Here is a 6,000-nt window from a genome sequence, read left to right on the forward strand (position 1 = left end):
TGTGTGTGTGTGTGTGTGTGTGTGTGTGTGTGTGTGAGTGAGTGAGTGAGAGAGAGAGAGAGAGAGAGAGAGAGAACCCCCCAATTTCTAAGTAGTATCCTAATGTATCCTCTATCCCTCCCCCCTCCCCCTCCCCCTCCCGCTCCCCTCCCCCTCCCCCTCCCCCTCCCTCCCTGCCACCATATTCACCTCTTTAACGTAGGATATGTGTGTGCAAGTTTTGGGGGGCTACCTATATTGTATATGTTTATGCACACTTGCCAAAAACCCCCCAAATTGTACACTCACATGGTATCGTATAGAACAGACTAGAGCGAATTCCCCATGGTCTCACCTTCACCCACCCAAACAAGAAATTAGGCTTGCATGTGTTTTACAAGTGTTCAAAAACACTACTAGTTGTTATCCATGTCTCCAAGTTATCTAATAGTTTTATACCTGTAAAAAATAGTAAAAATAACAAATTTTTATGTGAAGGTTATCTTAGCTAACCATGAGATCACTAATCTAATTTGATAAAGGTCAATTTTGAATGTAGGTAAGCAAGCCACAATCTAAGTGTACACTTGTTACCCCAAAGACGAGGTAGTCTTCACCGGTCAATTGTAATGGACATAATTGTTTTGAAATTACAATTTTGGTTTTTTTGGAACGCCTAATTTAAATTTTGAAAGCATGTAATCAAGATTTTCAGTGGAAAATCCGGTAAGTTGTTGGAATTAGGGTTGCAGAGAAACGCACACAGCTTGGAGAAGACGAAGGAAGCTCAAGGCACACAATAGAGAGAGTATTACTTAGTGTGCAATGGAAAGATAGATAGCCCTAGAGTGATGGGCATATATACAATGCTCAGGGAAAAAAACCTCCTAAAGAGGGAAAAAATGCCCCGGCGGTCATAGTGTGCTCACACACATCACTACCACATGTATATGGTAACAAATCCCCCCTGGAGTGATGCGGTGAACGAGAGCTGGCACATGAGTAAAGGGAAGTGCCATGCCCTGAGGAAATGATCAGTCCACAAAGGGGAGTAAGCCCAAAGATTTGCAGAAAGCTTCAAGCTTCTCACGAGACAATGCCTTTGTGAAAAGATCTGCAAGGTTGTCCTGTGTTGGCACATAAGCCAAGTTGATTTCTCATGCTGAGAGCCTCTCCCTGACATAGTGGTAATGCACCTCAATGTGCTTTGTGCGAGCATGAAAAACTGAGTTCCTCGCAACTGCCAATGCGCTCCGACTGTCAGTGTAGATAGTGTTGGCAGCAGTGTCTTGTCCAACACCCAAATCAGCCATAAGGCGTCTGAGTCATACACACTCAACTGTAGCTGTGAAGACTGCCATGTACTCAACCTCTCAACTCGAAGTGGCCACAGTAGGTTGCTTCTTGCTCAACCATGATATACATGAGCTGCAAAGCATGAAACAAAAACCACTTGTGGACACTCGCGTGTCAAAACAACCAGCCCAATTTGAGTCCGAAAAAGCATGTAAGTCTGGCGGCAATGATCCCACCTTGGGATAAAACAAGCCAAGATGTAAAGTGCCACTAAGGTAGCGGAAAATTCTCTTGACAGCCTACCAATGCTTAGACCCTGGGCTATGCATAAATCTGCTGACCTGTGAGAGTGCAAATTGAATATCTGTCCTCATGTTGCATACATAAATAAGGCAGTCAACAGCAGTTTGGCAAAGAGTGACATCAACAGGATCACCAGCATCATATAGACTCAACTTCAAACCTGTTTACATGGGAGTGGAAATCGGTTTGCAATCCTCAAGTCCAAACTTACATAGCAATGTCTCTATGTAACTTTTCTGACACAAGGCAATACCACCATCACACTGCTTAAACTGTATACCCAAGTAATGATGCAACAGCCCCAAATCTTTCATCTTGAAAGTGGCATTCAAATCAGCCTTAAATTCAGCAATATGTCTCTCATTTGGTCCAGTGATCAGCAAATCATCAACATAAAGAACCACAATGAGAAGTACATCACCCTCACGCTTTACATACAATGTGCTTTCTGTTGGACTGTTACTAAATCCTCGTTTAACCAAATGAGTGTCAGCTTTCTCATACCAAGCACGAGGAGATTGCTTCAACCCATACAAAGACTTCTTAGATCTACACACTTTGTCCTCTTGTCTTTTTATGACAAAACCGCGAGGCTGCGTTACATAAACTTCCTCAAATATGTCACCATTCAAGAAAGCAGTAACAATGTCTGATTGATGTACATCCCAACCAAAATGAACTGCCAATGCACATAGAAAACGCACACTAGTCATACAACAAGTGGGAGAAAATGTCTTTTCATAATCAATGCCTTTTTGCTGTGCATAACCCTTTGCAACAAGTCGAGCCTTATGGCGATCAATCTCACCATCCGGCTTGCATTTCAACTTGTAAACCCACTTCGTACCAATGGCCTTTTTTCCAGGAGGCAAATCACATAAAGTCCATGTGTCATTTTCTATAAGTGCATCATATTCTGATTGCATGGCAGCCATCCAATTTTTTGAATTCTGTGCTTCATCAAAAGATAGAGGCTCCTCAACCTCATGCAAGCTAGACACAACCAAAGCATACCAATTTGATGCATAAGATGCATGGCGAGAGCCTGAACGAGTACGACTAGACAAAGGTGCATCCAATTTACTGTCACGCAAAGTGTGCACCAGCCATTTTGGCATACCTCTAGCCTGCTCATTTTCAGTCCTTTCCTCATCAAGTACATCATGTACATCTGCACCAGTAATAGACTGATCTATAACATTTTTAGAAACCCCCATAGGCTGTACATTTGCCTCATTGGAACTTAAATTCGTATTTTCACCACTGAAAAGAGGCAACAAAGTATTATAAATGTCTTGTGAGCTTACATTACTGTCTCTAGTACATGACAGCAAGGGCTGAATAGAATCTTCCACAAACACTACATCTCGTGAAACCACAATACGCTTTGTTTGCGGATCATATAACCTGTAACCTTTGCTTTTAGCACTATAACCAACAAAAATACATTTGACAGCCTTATCATCCAATTTTCTGCGCTGTGTTTGTGGCACCAAAGCATATGCCAAACAGCCAAAAACACACATGTGCTCAATAGAAGGCTTTCTATCATGCCATGCTTCATATGGAGTAATAGACTGCAAAGTTTTCGTAGGACACCTGTTAAGTACATAAGTGGCACACATGATGGCCTCAAGCCAAAAAGAATGCGGCAAAGCTGGAATTTTGACCATACATCGTGCCATTTCCGTCAGTGACCTGTTTTTCCTCTCAGCAACACCATTTTGCTAAGGTGTATAAGGCACTGCACATTGGTGTTTTATCCCACGACTAGCCAGAAATGCATTGAGTTCATTAGACATATAGTCCCCCCCTCGGTCGGAACGGAGGATGCCCATAGTACATTTCGAGACATTTTCAGCCATAGCCAGAAATTGTTTGAAGCACATAAAAACTTCTGACTTCGCTTTAAGCGGAAATACCCATGCATGCATGGAGTAATCATCAATGAAATTCACGAAGTACAAGTAATTGGCCAAGGATGGAGTTTGCATGGGCCCACAAACATCACTATGCACAAGTTGCAACCTACATATGGCCCTAACTAAACCATCCTTTGGAAACTTAGAACGCTGCATCTTGCGCAAAATACAGCCTTCACAAACATGTTTGACAGGTGCTTCAAGAGGCGGCAAAGAAGCAACCATATCAGATTTCTGTAAACGCAGCAAACTGGCAAAATTCAGATAACCAAAACGTGCATGCCAAAGTTTTGCATCTGAAATAACACTTGAATCTGCAACAGCATTTGCAAAGTTTTGTCCACACTTGTCATACAAAGTGAGCTTATACAGTCCATGGCACAAAAGGCTAGATGCAACAATTTCATCACCAAAACTGAGATCATGAACTCTACATTTGTCATCCACAAATTTGACTACAAGTCCAAGTCTAGGAAGTCCGGATACAGACAATAGATTCTTCTTGATCCGAGGTACATAAAGTGCATCAACAAGTGTGAAGGAACTACCATTTGCAGCAATAAGCACAATCTTTCCAACTCCCTGAACTGGATAAGAGGCATTGTTGGCACAAGTGACAGAATTCCCATGAAGGACAGACTCGAGAGAGGTAAACAATTCACGATGTGAGGTAATGTGCTTTGTAGCACCACTGTTGAAATACCACACATGTGAATCTACAGCAACTGACAAGCATGCATCATGGACAGCAGGATTGTAAGTGCACTCTATGCTAAAAGCCCATTCTGCATCAACATCAGCATTACAATATCCTTTTACAGAAGACTCAACAATGGTTGCATTTGTAGTGGAACCAGCATTTGCAGTGGAACCACCCTCTTTCTTCTTAGCCTCTTTGGCCTTCAACTTAGGACGCGACTTGATCAAGTGATCATTAGCTTTACAATAATGGCAACGCATCTTCTTTTTGCCCTTATTACTAGAATTTCTAGACGAAGTGCTGCCAGCAGAAGCATTGGGAACAGAAGTTTTGCCACTCGCAGCAGAACCATAAGAAGTGCCTGCATTACTGTTACCACCCTTTCTTTGAGAAGCAATAAAAGCTTGTTTAGCTGCACGCTACCTAGTCCTGTTTTTTCTGGAAAGTGACTCGTGCAACAGCAATGTGCATAATGCATCAAAATTGACAACTTCTGGATTTCCTTGGGTCATCAGTCTCCAAGTACTAGCAAAAGTCTGGTAGGAATCTAGTAAGGCATCAAGAACAGTATGCACTAGCGAACTCTCTGAAATGACTTCACCTGCAGAAATGAGTTGCTCATTGATATCCTTGACACTAGCAAGGAAAGTGTCCATATCATCTTCCTCATGCATAATCTTTGACTCCAGTTCTTTACGCAGCAAAGCAATGTTAGCCTCATTGCGACTTGCATAACGACCAACCAAAATATCCCAAGCCTGTTTTGCAGATTTTGCTGAATGGATGTGAGGAACAATGGTGCGCTTCACAGACAACGCAATCAATGCATGAGCCTGCGCATCCTTAACATCCCAACGAGCTTGTTCTACCGTAGACAAAACAACTCTAACAGCAGCAATCCTTGCAGCAAGACCTGCAACATCGCCTACATCCTCAAAACTAGGACGTACATCAATGCCCTGCACAATATTCCAGACGCCCTTTGACACAAGGACGTGTTGCATCATATAAGCCCACATAGGGTAATTGTCCCCATCCAACCTGTCCTCAACAGCAACAACCATCTTGAACACATCTGTGTTGTTGTTGTGAGCCATGGTAAATGATGCACCTGATGTGAAAACTGCCCGAAAATAGGAGAAATGGAGCGGGAACAACACGTGCTATATAACACAAACCGTAGAAGACTATAAGGCACATGTTATGTAGAAAATGGCACTGACAGAAACTCTGCACAAAATGACGAAATAGCATGTGCAGCACTGCCTGTAGTGGAAACGGAGGCTGAAATGAGCCTGAATCGAAAATCTGAGCGACCTGCGAACGCTTGCCAAAGCTCATTGAAATCGGAGAAAGTGAACAGGCGTGTGCTGGAGCATCTGGCGACTAAGCCCGGGAGGATGTAACGTGCTCTAATACCAATTGTTGGAATTAGGGTTGTAGAGAAACACACACAGCTTGGAGAGTATTACTTAGTGTGCAATGACAAGATAGATAGCCCTAGAGTGATGGGTGTATATACAATGCTCGGGGGAAAAAACCTCTTAAAGAGGGAAAAAATGCCTCGGCGGTCCTAGTGTGTTCACACACATCACTACTACATGTATATGATCACATAAGTTATAAGAGCAAGTAGGTAAGTGCCTCAAAAGTTGGTTTCGGGTTGAATTAAAGGGAATATTGAAAAATCCCCTGGGCCAAGAGAAAGGGAAAAGCAAAGGGAAAACTTTTCTTTATTGATTTGATAAGTTAAGTTGGCTCAATTCTCTACTATCAAAAAGAGACCCGTCCACCAACAAA

The sequence above is a fragment of the Adiantum capillus-veneris genome, chromosome 13 (assembly GCF_014529385.1).
Source record: "Adiantum capillus-veneris isolate H3 chromosome 13, ASM1452938v2, whole genome shotgun sequence".
In the NCBI taxonomy this organism is placed as follows: Eukaryota; Viridiplantae; Streptophyta; class Polypodiopsida; order Polypodiales; family Pteridaceae; genus Adiantum; species Adiantum capillus-veneris.